At 37.3% G+C, this 15,060-nt stretch overlaps 1 protein-coding gene across 3 annotated transcripts in view; it reads left to right on the top strand.

Annotated features, from left to right (window-relative positions):
* Nucleotides 1-15,060, top strand: part of LOC112212067 — a 161,481-nt gene that overhangs the window by 58,680 nt on the left and 87,741 nt on the right. Inside the window, exons 1-2 of one of the 3 annotated variants that reach the window (XR_004460896.1) lie at nt 7,990-8,725; nt 11,254-11,577. The exons of 1 other annotated variant lie outside the window; for it this stretch is intronic. The gene's annotated coding sequence lies outside the window, so the exon portion shown is untranslated. Of the gene's footprint in view, nt 1-7,989; nt 8,726-9,225; nt 9,433-11,253; nt 11,578-15,060 lie in introns of those variants that run through there. One more of the 3 variants, XR_004460897.1, reaches the window with a different exon arrangement.

Below are 15,060 nucleotides of genomic sequence, written 5' to 3'. Positions count from 1 at the left end.
CCACCGCCCGCGACGCCTCCACCCCCGTGTGTCTTGGCTTATTCCACTTTTGCGGCGATGCATTACGAATTTTACATTTTACAAACGGCCCCGTTATCTCACGCGACACGCGATCCTTCCAGTTTCACGATAAAGAATGGCTAGTATCGATGTTGCGAACCAGCTGGATACGTCCGATAGAAAATTCAATTATTATACTTTTCATAGGCTAACACGTTGCTTGAGGAAATTCATAGAATTTTCCAATGTTGCGTTATACAATCTGTGTTCTAGATATACTGTACAAGGATTGTTTATTGAAGAAACAGCAAGGTATAATAAAATGGTAATAATAGTTGACCCACGGTATGTAAAGATTATTTCTTTCTAAATTATTTAATTCTACTTTTTGAATAATTTTATTTTCCAAATAATTATAATTTATGGGAGTAAAAAGCCTTCTCGGTCGGTTTTTCAACAATAATTATAGCCTTCGTTGGACGAGTAATATTTTGTAATAAATGTTATTAAATTCTTGCTCAACTTTATAATAAATGTTACTAAATTCTTCGCCATCTTTGTAGAAAATATTATGTAATATTTTGTAATAAATATTACTAAATTTTTCTCCAACTTAAGCACCATTTTTACGTTCTACTATCAGTTGATGGAACAAAGTGTTGTATCAGAAGTTCCGTGAATTGTATCAAAAGTCCGAATTCTATTATTTTCTTAAATTCCGTGGCAATATATTCTTGAAATAAGAAGAAGAAAGGAAACAGGGAGACGACTGACGGTCGAAAGGGAAAGCGTTATACGCGCGAGGGGAGCTACGAACGTTGTCGCGTGATAAATAACGAAAGATTTGCGAAATATATCACAGCGGCAACACTCGTTTTGCACGATATAAGAGGTTCTACAGGAGTGTTTATCATATTTTCTAAGGCGAGCTACTTCTTTACTGTAGCAATCAAAAAATCGCCAAAACGAATTAAACGGTGACAAATGTATCGATCAATTTTGTTTACGTGTTCTGTAACAATAAATTATACAATATAATTCTACTACTACAAGTATCGAAATACTCTTTATGCTTTTCTTAAACTATTACAAATTAGATATCCTTTCTTGTCACTGAATGATAATGGCGTCAAATAGAATTTCAAAATTCTTATTTAATTTTTGCAGCAACTACTATGATACATAATCTTTTCTATTCTACGTATCTGTGTAGAATACAAATTATATTTTTATTACATAATAATAATAATAATAATAATATAATAATATATAATAATATAATAACATATAACAATAATAATATACATATAACATGTAACAACATATAACAATAGTAATATATAACAATATAATAACATAATAATATACTTCTAGAGATATATAATAATAATGAAACACGCGCGTAATAAATTAGTACTTTAATGCTTCGTTACTTAATACCTTCACAAGATCACAAAAATGTTCAATTATGTAAATTAATCCATCAAAAATACATATCTAATCCAACTATGAATATTTAAACTAATGAATCTTCTCCAATTTTCCACTATTACATCGTCATATCTATACCTGCATCGTAGTCGACATCTCTTTCATATAAGACAAATTGCAAGCGGATATCGATTTATCTAAATATGAAAGAAATAGTAGAGAAACAGTACTTGCTGATCGGATTAGACGAAAGCTTGGATCTGCGTGGAGGAATTCTTACTCGCATTAACATTCTCGTGCTTTTGAGCAAGGGTAATCCGGTCGCGATTCGTGATCAGGATTCGTACGCGGCAATCTGGGAACGCTGTGCAAGGACAGATTTTCGGATTCGCCATTCCCGTTAATGCGATTCGCCGTTTCTAGCGTGGATTAAGGGGAGCTGTCGTAAATAACGAAACGCCAGTCGATGTATCACCGAGGAATTCGGATCCTATTATTATTCTGGCCCCGTCTCGATCTGGTACGGTCTTTCACACACGCGTCTCTCCGCGATGTAGCTTTTCATCGCGATCCTCGTCGTGATCAACGACTCGAATCTCTTGCTGTACGAAAATCGGTCAACGTACAGCGTACAGCTGTTCTAACATTTCAAGAAGATTTGTTTGGAAGGAATTTGGCAGAACTTTGTTATTCTAGATTAATCGTCCGACTTGTTTGCTGCCTCTTCGTTTAACGAAAAAGGTCGCAATATACACCTGCCTGTAATATTTCTTTTCGATCGACGTTGATGCAGTTTTAAGGTAAATACTTTGGGATTTCGAAGAACATATTTGAATCTAACAGCGAGATAAATCTTATTGGGAAATGTAGGGAAATAATATTGTGAAGAGTATATGTAAAGTATATTGCAGATGTTTGTACGAACTGATATTCGAACACAACCATAGAAATGAAAATTTAGGAAGACAAATTGATCGATTCTACCTTTTGTAAACTTTTCAATTTCGCTACATATTTATCGTCAAACGTGTGATTACTAGTTTGTAAATATTTACGCAAATTCATATGTTTATAAGCGCAACGAAAGGAATGATAGTTAAACAGATGTTTGATCCGCTGGAGAATTCTAACGAATAATTTAGGTGTTTTACATATTTTGTACTTGATGTATATACCGCGAGACGCATTAAAATTCTCTATAAATAATTAAACTTCCATAGCCTAATCGTCAGATGGAAAAACTCACATTTGAGAGAAATCCTTTTTTCTCAAAACCACCAGAGATTTACAGAGCTATCGATAAACGTCATCGGGTTTTTCTTCGGTGGTTCTTTTCTATCGTGAAAGAAACGTCGAGGGAGGTTGCGCTGTCAACCAACTCTTTGAAGTCGACTGAAATACGAGTCGGTACCGGAGAGCATCGAAATCGTAGGGGGGTTGGCGTGGAAAGACGCAAGGAAGAAAGAAGGGGCAAAGGGATTTCAGTCAAAATACACCTCCTTGGTGTACCGGTGGCCGATAAATTATTATCTCCGAAAGATTAGCTCTGATGTCGCGACCCTCATAAATATCAGTATATTTTTGCCCGGTAAGCCGATTTCCTTTCTGCCGATGCCTTCGAAACGTAGAGCGGCTGCTGCCGAATCGCGCGAAATCCTTTCTCCCATCTTCTTCTTTTCTCGCGCCTCGATCCTCCCCCGTCGCAGAGTCTTTATAGACCGGGAGATTAAACGCGCTTCTCGTGTTCCTTTTTAATTTTGCCACTTGTATCTGCGCGGGTTATTTTCAGTAAGGTAAGGTCCCTGTGTGTCAGCGAATCTTTCGTTCCGAGGTAATCGTCCGCGACCAGCCTGCTTTCTGATCTTCACCACGCTCCACTCTTCCATTGGCTATTGGTAACTAGAAATTCTGTTTCTTCTGCCGCTCTTACGTCTCGTTTCTTTGCTTTTTCGACGGAGGTGTGAAATATAAGGAAATACTGGTAAGAAAATAGGATTTCGAAGTATTCATCGTGTCAATAATCTTCGTCCGTATTAAAGAATCGAATGATATCATTTAGATTCGTTTCCGAACAGTTTCAATATTTTGTGTAGTTAAGGAGTAGCGTATGTACGGAAAATTCTGGAAATAATGCGTTTAATCCAAATGTATGGTATAGAGTCGATTTTGTAGAATGGATGAGACGAAAATATACCAATCTTTATACGAGGTGAGGACTTCGTGGGTTTATCGAATTCAACAAATTCTTCTGAAGTCGTAGACTCTTCAGAAATTTTCTTCTCAATCAAATCCGAATGAAGATAATGTAATTAAAGTTGTCATCAGTCGGGGCAATATCCGTAGAAAAGGTTTTAATTGCAACTGTGTCTTTATCGATCGTTCTCATTTCCTTCTTTCAAGGAGCAAAAGAAATAACACGTTTCGCGGTAGCTGAACGCGCTACACCTTCGTTCCTACTATACCTACAATCCAGGAAGAGATAGTCCCTTTGAATAACCCATGAATTGCCCGATAAAGCGAACGAAAAGAGGAACGGAAAGGCAGAGTGTGGTACGTAGATCGCGGAGGATGCTAAATTCGAAACTCTGCGCAATGCCATGTCGAAGGGAAACGACATAGACTTGGCGATCGCGTTGGAAACCGGCGACAAAAATCGTTGCCGCTGCTCTTCCCCGTGGATTTTTCCGTGTCATCTCGAATTGGTATGCGGCATGGCCTTCTAACAATACGACAATTTATATGGATTTGGAAGAGTCTTCAGCGTCTCTTCGGATCTGGTACCTCGAGTTTTACCTTCCGCTGTATTCAATGGATCTCCTCACCCTTCTCCCCTCTCTTTCTCCCTCTATCACTCTTTCTTTCTCACCCTCCCTGTCTCTCTTTCTGCCCGCTGTTCTCTTTAACCCTCTATCTTTTTCTTTCTTTTCCGCCTGACGGTCGGCTTGCACTCTTACTCGCACTACACAGATCGCTCTGCTGGGCATCAGCGAGGTTTTATCTCGCATTCAGAGACTGCATCGTCCCTCATGGATGGATCGGCAATCCTCTTTAACTCTCCGCCCCCTCCTTCCCTCTACAGTCGCGTTTTCTTTCTCCTTTTCCCTCGTTTGCTCTTCCCTTTCTAATACATACGTATACATACTCTCTTTTTCTCGCTCGCACTCCCTACTTACACCCTTAGCGTGTACGTTTCTCCGTCTGTACTCCCGCCGTTCTTTTTCCTCTGAGTCTATCCAACCACTCGATGCGAGATTATACCGCGGCTGGATACTCGCGAAAAATTCACGGATTCAACGTGTGCACGTACCTATCTACCTACGTACCCAGTGCATTCGTATTCCAAATTTCCTGGAATTTTTCACCTGTTTACTGGCTTCCGCCAATTTCTGAATTCAGAAAGGTACACATATGCATACATTTTAGCAATTATTAGTAGACTTGCAGGTATAGATTTGATTAAATGTACCGAATGTTTAGGGAGTTCAACGCTAATTATTGACATTATTATGATGGAAGTTTAATGGAAGGGAATTCTAGTTAGCGTCTGATTGAAGAACTTCTGCTGGCTAAATCTACTTGTTTGAACGTCTGCCGTTATTTGAATGAAAAATTATAAGTAGGAAGGGGAATTGGTACATTTCTATAGTATGGTCTCCAATCTTATAAATTGTTTGTTTCATGACCAGTTTAAGATAAATAGAATCGTCTTGTAGCGATTATCATAATCATAGATATTGTTATTTAAAGATAGCTTTATAATAATAATAAGAGAAACCTTCTGTATATGTGGATACACATTACAGAGTATTCTAGAAGGTATAGTTAGAATAAAAGAAAAACAAAACTAGCTAACTAGTGGTAGATAGATGAAAAGGAAAGAAAAGGAAATAATAAAATGAAATATACATTAATGATTACGGACTGCGTTGCAAGCTGATAGTTTAGTAAAACTTATAGATTTGCAGAAGAAATCATTTGTACCGCAAGACTGTTTTATTCGTGTTTAGTTTTATCCGAAAGATTAAATACTTGGTTTGTGTAGATCAATAATTGTTGGTTTATGAAAATATCAATAATAATTGAACTTGAAATTGTATGGAAAAATTTTGTTCCTTTCTAAAGAAATAACTGCTTTAATTTTCACTGTAGTACCTATATTTAAAGAATTTTTCATTTAATTTCTTACTTAACATTTTTATACTAATAAGTGAAAATATTTCTTCGTAAAATAATTATGAAATTTTATATGCGAACGTAAGTTGAGTGTCACTGGCAACACACCGCAGCTTCGAATATTCAGCAAGAGATGGCGCTGTCAGTACTATCAACTAACTTAAATATTCACAATTTAATTCATCTATCCTTTCACAAATCTTGCAGCTGTTTTAAATATCGTTTATTGTCCTTTTATGTACTTTAAGGCAGTTAACATAATACGTAATGTAATATACAAATATACTGCCATTAATGTTTATTTACGTTAGTTGATAATATTTTCCCTAGAAAATTTGATGAAATTGGTGTTTCTTGGTCATGATCATTGACTTACGCTCTCTCAAAGGGTTACGTAAAACCAAGGGCGGAAACTCGAGTAGAAACGTGTGTCGCAGTTCGGTACACGAGAACAAATGCGATATAATGTTACTTCTCAATGGCCTTCCATGATACGTTTTTATATACGCTTCAGAAAGTCTCTTCTATCAACATTGTCCATCTATGTATTCTTATTGACGCAATACTCGACAAAACATGATATACATTTGAGTATCTTTGCATGCAAACCGTAAAAATATCTACCCATACTTTCGCTTCTTTAACAGATTTCAATTGTTCTAAGCGTTGGTAATATTTTAAATTACGATACAATCTTCAATTTTCAATTAGGATGAAAATTATTTTTTTTGATCATCATAAAGTCTATATATTTCAATAAAGTTGCACGCTTTTCAAATATTTATTTAATTTTCCTTAATATTACAGCAGGAATTTACATCGCAACATAACAAAATTGTTGTTTATAGTATTACAGCTTCTGCGCTTTAAGATGATGACTTCCTTCTTTTCGAGTTCAATTAGTATATATAATTTACGAATGCATCAATAAAAACTTACTCTAAACAACTCAGAAAAAGACCCTTGCGTATAAAGGGAATTTCAAAGCGGATTCCTTTACATCAAACGCACGTTGCGTTGAAGCTACTATATCAGTAGACTAGCTGAAGCCCAGCGGAGAGGCAAGTTTACGATGTAACAGTGCAGGTCGGCTGATCTGCGAACGAGATTGGACCTGTAATTCAGTAGACCGATATTTACGATATTTATTGGACGGACGAAACAATGGATCGATATTGTTTTTCGATTGGCCGTTCTTTGTGTTTCATATGCTGGTGGTTACACACGCGGCGGTTTATCGCGGCGGCGTGTGTGCGGTTGTACTTGTATGGAAAACACAGACGCGGTCGTCCGTGCAGAGAGCAAGCCTCGTAAGCAACCGGGATCTTTATACGAACGAACATAAATAATATTTAATATGACAGGGAGAAGCGGCGCTGCTTTGTGCGATATATTTGGCATAGAAATGTCACCGATCGCGTATCTTACTTTCAAATAAGATCGCGCTCTTACTTTATCTCCATGGCGGATTGTGCGTCGAGCATTCAAAAACGCTATCCGTATCGATGAGCATCTTTTTTTTCTTCCACGTATATAAGTATAATTTGATCGAGCAAGAACAGTCGGGGCTAGAAGGTTATAACATACTACATTAATGGCAGGAAATGAACGAAAATGGTATGAAAATGTTATCTGCGCTTATAGAATAATGGAGATGAGTGTATCAATGTTTTTACCGTTTATCTACTTTACTTTTACTCGATTAGATAATGTAAGTATACCAGCCTTTATAATTTCTAACCACGTTCTTTCTCTATTTCTAAGCAACTCTCGAATCCCGATACATGTACACATCTTCCAGGAAGTAGCTAGTTCTTGTTCGTACGCTTTCGCAGAAAACGTATAATACACAAACCCAACAGGAAAGCTCGCGGTCTCGCGATCTGCCGGTATTCGTCGAATCTTCGATCAGTCCAGATCGAGCTGAAGTTGGCGAGCGCAGGAACAAGAGACGTATCGTCCATTTGAATATCAAATTTGATGCAGCGGCATAGCTCTTTCGCGTATCGCGTTATCCATAATCGTATTCAAATGAAGATCACATAAGGTATGCTGTTTTAACGGAGGTTAACTCTCGAAGCGCCGTCTTTCTTTCTCTAGCGCCCTCTAGTTTTCCTCCGTTGTCCCCTTCCACTGTTGCATCTCTGGTCAGCGTTCGCAGTATGGCGCGGAGTGGGACGAAAGAGAGGCTACGTTCGGTGACGAACAATAACGATAAAGCGTATAATGGTTAAGCGCGACAAATATACATAGGCAGCTCTAGGAGCGCGAGCTTCCTTGGAACTTGGTGCGCCAACGAAGTGCGGTGCAACGGAGGGAGAGAGAGAGAAAAACATAGAGCGAGAGAGAGTGTGATAGTGGTGAACGGAGGAGGAAGAGGTTAGAGAAGGGATCCACATATGCATACAATTGATACAGATATACCATCGTCTTTATATACGTGTCGCGTTATTCTTGCTGCTGCCGCGCGCGGTATACCGAGCCGGCATAACACGAACGGCCCGAGCGGAGAGCGCCTCATAGTCTACAATACGATAACGCCGCTCTCATAGATTCGATGTAGCCAGCCGAACGAACCAGACTACCGGATACCTGCGCGACCGTCCTCCGCCGCCTTATTGCGCTGACTATTCGCGACAGGACAGGTTCGCGTACATCTGTTCTTGTCATAAGGAGTGATTTAGGGCTGGTTGCGGGCATTGATCTACCCGCCGCGGAGGATATCGACCATAGAACCGCGGATCTCCCTTCAAAAAATCCAAGATCGAACGTGTTTCATTGAGCAACAACGTTTCAATGCCGTTTTTCAGGGTAATGTTGTATGATTTGAGGTTAAGTTAATGGAATAAGGAGATAGCAGAGGATTTCGGTAAAGTTTGAAGATGAAGTCGACACATAGATTGCTTTGTTCTGTTTTCAATTCTATGGCGTCTGCGATATCGATATCGATTATATCGATTTAATTTGAGTAACAGAGTTTTTAGTATTGTTTAGTGAATTATCTTTAATTGTACGTGTTTTCCGTGAATAGTGTAATATTTTGAAGTGTTCACAACTTAACCTGGATCTAACCTAAAATTCGCCTCATGTTTATGCTATCTCTGACTGATTCTTTGATTATGTAAGTTGAGTAACATTAGTTTACATTCTATTATTTAGTGAACACTCTCTAATTAATGTAACACTCGTTATTCCAACGTATTATCAAAATTCATACTATTCGTTGATTCGCTCGATTAAAATTCGTAATGGATAGATACTTCAATTTCATTAAACAGTAATATAATATCTTCAAGAGTAAACTAGTTGTAATTATGTGTAAACATTGTTATTTCAATTTAGAATAATCCTCTTCCCTTATGTATCCAGAAATAACTGCCTAGAAGATATCTTTACGAATCACATTTATTCTCGTATACAAATTAATTTAGAAGTTAATAAATCAAAGCTGTTACATGTATGCCTTTTAGTCACTTCTGTGCATACATTCGAATTTCTATTAGAAGGTAATGGATTGGAAATTATGCTAATTGCTAATTGTTCCATGCTGTTTCGAGAATATTTCCCATCGTATTCAGTATAGGAGAGTTAGTCCGTTTCCATAGATAATGCTGTTGAGAAACACGGACATAAGCTCATGTATGACGCACCGGATAACCAGTTCTGTGTGATTTGTGGCTATTCCTGGCAGATCTGTTTGCGATAATAAAGTGGCAATGAGGCTTGTTACCGAGGCTAGTTGAACGAGAATCGTCGTATTCTCGGCGCTAGATTGTCAACATCATTGGTACATCATTTTGTAGAGATCATCTATCGCCGTGTCCACAGGTATATACCTGTCTCTATCCGAAACTAGTATTTATCCTTGCTAAAAAAAATGTAATTCTGTCACGTTTATGTAAGTGATAATCAAAGATAAAAAAATCATTTCGTTACACGTCGTATCTACTAGTAACTGTTATTAAAATGTTTAACGTGGTATAAATTACAGCGTTTCGCTGTTTGAGATCTTGACTGATACGCCGTTTTTGCGTTCAAATTATCGTTGAAATTTTAATTTATTTTATCATAAGGTAGATACAGCTGTGAGTTTATAAGTAAATCTTTACGATTAATTCGTAGCTAGTAAAAATTATTTCTTGAGGCAATGCAACTATTAAAGCGGAAGTTGAAAAGATAAAATATTATTTGTATATTAATGTTTCGCGATGAATTTACTTATTTTATTTATAGATCAACTTTCATTAGATTATAGTAATATTCCAAACTGTTAAAGACACAGGAAATATTTTTTAATAATTTCTGCAAAGCATCACAAAGAAGGATACAGAATATAAGGAAAATGATATTTTATCTCAGTTTTTAAACTCAGAGAACCTTGGTTACTTTCCGATGGAGTTATGAATTAAAAATGATATTTGGCTTTTTTCTTTATATTTTTCCTTACCCTGTTCTCCATATCTGTTGTTTTTTCCACGACGCATGCTTACGTAGCGATTGCACGTAGATGACTGTTTATTTTCACCGCTCCATTATCTATTTTTAATGTTGGACCAGACGTAGTGTAAAATACGCTCGACGCTGTGAATGTAAAACTTAATCCCCGGCCGCAAAGGTAAAAAATTTTTATAATTCATGAGATGTTCATTTAACAAAGCGTAAATGAACAAAAACCGAACTGGTGTTTTCATAATATTTTCATGGCTCGGTTACAAACACCATATAACACGAGTCTCTTTAATTCTGCTTTTAAGAAAAATATATGTACGTGATTATAAGTTGGAATTTAATTAATTTCGTAAATTCGGTGTATTTCTAGAAATTATGTATTATAAAATTCATGCCAGGGATGTAACAACGTATAAATATTTTTGTGAATAATAATTCTATATATTTTCCATTTATCATTCTTATTTCAACTTTCGTGCTTAAAATTGTAGATCTGTGTTCTTCTAGCATAGAAAGTTTAGCTAAAATTACATGCAATTATACTTTAAATACGCCCAGGTATATGTATATGTAGTATATTCAGACATGTTCTCATTAAGTATGAATATTCTAATTTCATAACAGAAAGGAAAATTTCTATTTTTTTTATTTCTTCATTTTTATTTTGCTACCATCTTTTTTTTGCTTATTTTTTCTTATTTTTTATTCTATTTTATTCCTTACTCATTATCACATACAACAAATGCATTCATAATTCTTAGAAAAGATTCCACTATACATCTTATTATATTCGCTATACACGATAAATATTTCTTCGTATCTGAAATTAAATATCCGTGCTTATACAATATTCTATTCCCACTGGTAATACCTATCCAATAGTATTCCAGTTCGGAATAGAATTACCATTTCTATATATTACCTATATTTGTACCTTTTTGTATCAACGTCTAATTTTCCTCACGTGTTAAAGTTTCTGTTAACGTGTGAAGATTCAGGAGAACGTTGAATACCGGAAACCGCTCGGAAGACGAAACCAACGGATATTTAAAGTCGATACAATAGCGCATTACCGACTGTATATTCAGTCCTGGCGTTTTGTTGGGCTGGCTACTTGTCATGTATCAGTGTATACGTCAGAGGAAGAGCACAGAAGCGAGTCTAGATCCGGACGAAAACGAGATGCTTATATTGTTGCAGATCCATTGTTACACCCGAGTCAGAAGAGAGGTAGGCCTGGCCACGTTGGTACCGCCTACTAGAGTGATCCCGACAAGGAAGGACTTGACCAACCTCGTCCTGCCCCTCCAGCACGATCCTCTACTCCTGGACTCAACCTGACGGGATCACGTTCTGTGCCGTCGTTCCGATTAATTCTTTTGCTGTAAAGGGTGCACTCTTTGGCCGATTCACCTGTCGCAAAGCGTATTGGAGATCGTTGATGCCGTGGAAAGAGAAATGGCGGCGGTTCAGGTTTATGCAACCCAGATATATTTATCATTCTTCCAGAGGAGTAATTGCAAGGTAAGTACCTATCCACTAAGAAACTACTATCACGCAATACTATGCTTTTCTTTTGATGATTGGACTCGTACCCTAGATAGAGGGAGAAATAATACTACATTATTTTGAAAAACCTCTGAAAAATGTGGGTTAATGTAGACTGAAATGCTATAGGTGGAGTTATTGCAGTTTAATTAATCTTGCAAGCTTGTTATGCTGCGGAATGATTATTTTATGTCACGATTGTTTTTTTTTTTTTTTAAGACAATTTATTAGGAGTATCTATCTGGAATGTAATTCTCTAATTAATGCAGAAGTTTTTCAAGTATACTAGTTTAGCTAGAATAATCTGCATTGAAGAGCTAAATTCTAGAAGAAATTTTCATTTCAAGCTCCAGTAGGATTAATTGATTTCAAATTTGTAAGACGATGTACTATTTTGAATTAGTGCAATGATTGCAATATTAAAATATCAGTCGAGACGTATGAAATTAGAGAGGTGCAGGTCAATTTCCTGCTTGACGTGCCACGATAAATGCAATACATATTTACCAATAATGTAGATTTTTCTTATCTCCTGTATAAAATAAGTATTCCTTCATGAATAAGAATCTCGTGGATTCAACTTCATATCTCATCGTGGTGTCCTTTTTCTCGCTCGTTGTAACCAGGATTTTTTTCCCTTCATTCACCCACTATATTACATGAGCTTTATATATACTTCTTTACATTCTTCCTTTGCTTTGCACGTGTTAATCTATGCGTCTTTCAAGTTCTTTTTACCTTGTCCTTTTCTCTGTGAGATTATTTTTACGTCGCATTCAGATAAAACGTTGTAAAGGAGGTTTTGATAATACTTCGTACTTGAATACGTACGTATTTTATTATGTTTCAACTCTGTTCCAAATAACTGTGCCTATCTGTATAAACAAATTGAAAGAAATTAATAGAGAATACAAATAACGTTCGTCGCAATGACTCCCAACAAATACTTTAAAATAAAATAGAATACACGTGAAGAATATAAAATTGTGAAGCTTTATTCCGATATTGGATCGAAAAGATCGATATCCCAAAGAACAATACTTCGATAGACTTTGAAGAATCTTCGAACGAGGACTCGAGTGTGTCGAATCGTTCATGAAACGCGGCAGTATTCTTTAAGCGGAAAACGTATACGTCTCTTGAGTTATTCGTCTGTAACGAATAGCTGGCATTAGTTAACAGGATATCAAAAGGATACCTTGTGGCAGGCCACCAAGGCACCAAGACCCCACCCAGTCGATGCCCGGTGTAACATCAGGAACGAAACCCTACCGAACACAATGCCTCGAACCTGAGACTCTATCGCGATATCATCCGGTTATAAATTGGAACACAGCTTCGCCCTGGCATTATGATGTCTCTAATATGTCTTTTTCCTCGTTGGTCACTGACCGACCGATCTCTGAGTCGATCACCAACTGTATTTTTGTTTCTGAGGCATTCGTGTGTCCAGCAAATTGTTGCACTTTCCGCGATAGAACCGTATATTCTCACAATCAGTGGAAAGATCATATTCTACGCTCCTATTTGGAAGATACATTAAGATCGGTTCGTTTGGAAAACATTAGACCGATGATAGGAAATTCTCAGAAAGAAAAGAAGTCTAATTAAAAGTTCTACTATTTAATCTTTCATTATTGATGATTGTCTCCTACCTATTCCGTTGATGATGATTTTTTCATTCTTTTTTAGTTAAATATTCTTTCAATGCCTTTGTAGTCTAGTTCTCAGTATTCAACATTTTTCCTGTGAAAAAGTTTTACAATAATCTAAACTAATTCATCTAAAGAAGACTGTCTTCATTGTAAATTTTTCTACCTGTCTCGTATACAATACAAAGCCTACGATACACTTTGTTATAAAGAATAGTTTGTCGTTCAACTTTTCAACAGCAGACAAATCCTACAGTGATTTTAGGAAATCCCAAAATAGACAGGACTCTTCTTCATCCTGATCTATAAACGCACTAGGAAAAACGTAACTGATATAAAAATTCGTGTCGAAAATTATTGAGACGTTTTCGAGATTCCGAAATGTCAGGAAAAACGCGGCAACGTGTTGCAGCTTCGAGAATTGTATAATACAAAAGATGAATGCCCTGTATCTGTCAGGAAGAGCAAATTGAGGATAGAGGATGAGAATGTGAGGTACGAAAATGTGATGTTGCACGCGTGGCCCGTGGTCGAACACTTTTTGCAGACTGGAGAATATTTATGGACAATACGAAGTGGCCTGGAGTTGCAAGATCCTCGACCTCTTCCACCGACCAGGAATTATTCAAAATCCTTGCTCGTGCGACTGCTCGAGATAAATAACGTTCGCCTCTTCCTCCACTTCTCTTCTTCCCTTATCCAGCTTCTCTTCCACCTTCATCGGATGTTTCGTGTGGGTGAGCTCTCGGGGCTCTCCGTTGTTGGATGTTTAACATAACACGGGCAATCATTTATGCGTGGCGAGCTGGACAGCGACCCCATAATTTAGACCAGTGGGCAGAACTAGCTTGCAGCACTACCCTGCGATTGGTCCCATACGGGGTGTACCTCGTAACCTTGTACTTGAACGCTTCTTGGAATACACTTTAATGTCTGTCTTCCACTGCTCCACTTCGTCATTCATTTGCAACAGTTCTTTTCCTCGCTTTATATTCGACTATTTCAGTTCCTTGGGTGTATTTATATTGTACCGTAGAAGAATTATTGATAGTGAGTTGTCGTCGTAAAAAAAGGAGGACAATACGTTTTCTATTAAAAAAAATATGGTAGATCTGGAGGTTTTCCTCCTACAGCGAATAAATCAGTTTCACATCGTATATACTTGCATTGCATATCTATTGCATATGTGCAACTTGTGCCTTAACTTCAAACGCTTGCTGCACGATTTTTCTAGTATCTGCTAAGCAATCCAAGCGATCTATTAAACGTTCTAGCACTGTGTCCATCGCAGAACATCGAAACACAAACAATTTGTATTCAAAGATCTGCGACCTGAAACTTTAAAACTACGAACCAAAGGTAAACATTTTATACGATAGATAATCGAATTAATTTGTTAGTCTTCTTTGCGAATTAATTTTCACAATTCTTTAATACTTCCATAACATGTTTTAGTTTGGAGTATTTACGCGTCCATCTGCTCCTCCAGTGCAAAACTTGTCAATTCATTTAAAATCCCTGGAGAATGAGTTGGTTCATTCATAAGAGATTGAAGAATGCATTTTCCTTGCTGCGGCGGCTTTTAAAAAGTCACTGGGTATATCGAGGGGGCCTATATACGTATGTAAGCATCGCAAGGCCCCCCACGGTGGGATAAAGGCAGGCTCCACGACAGTAGCCATGTACACCATGGGTTAGACAATGCCGCTCGCATTAATACACTTCATATTAGTCCGTTTTAATGCGTGTTTGCCGGCCATTGTGAATGAGCGACACTGTTTATCACCGACCCCCGTACGGCCCCCCA

The sequence above is a fragment of the Bombus impatiens genome, unplaced genomic scaffold (assembly GCF_000188095.3).
Source record: "Bombus impatiens unplaced genomic scaffold, BIMP_2.2 scf_0102, whole genome shotgun sequence".
NCBI lineage: Eukaryota > Metazoa > Arthropoda > Insecta > Hymenoptera > Apidae > Bombus > Bombus impatiens.
The sequence above is the reverse complement of the archived record's forward strand: the minus strand, read 5'-3'. Positions and strand labels throughout refer to the sequence as shown.